Here is a 367-nt window from a genome sequence, read left to right on the forward strand (position 1 = left end):
AAAAAATTGAATAAAACATCAAAGAGCAACATGAAGCATGGGCTGTCTGTCTTTGCTGTGATGGCTTTTCACAGTATCAGCACAATTCATTATAATCATATAAAAGTTATATTCAATCATTTCAAAATTCTTGGCCCATTCTTTCATAAGTCAAGATCATATCTGCATAAATTTCCTCACACTTGGTAAAAGTAACTAAGTAAGTAGTTTGTACGGGCGTGATGAGCGGGAGCGACTATGGTTACGTGTGTGTATTCGAGCACAGAATCGTTAAAATCACTATGTTTATGCATCGTATAGCACGTTTTATAATCCTTCACTTTGATCTTCTAACATTCTTTGTAATTCCAGACGTTATACTCGTATT

The sequence above is a fragment of the Penaeus monodon genome, chromosome 23 (genome assembly GCF_015228065.2).
Source record: "Penaeus monodon isolate SGIC_2016 chromosome 23, NSTDA_Pmon_1, whole genome shotgun sequence".
NCBI classification, from domain to species: domain Eukaryota; kingdom Metazoa; phylum Arthropoda; class Malacostraca; order Decapoda; family Penaeidae; genus Penaeus; species Penaeus monodon.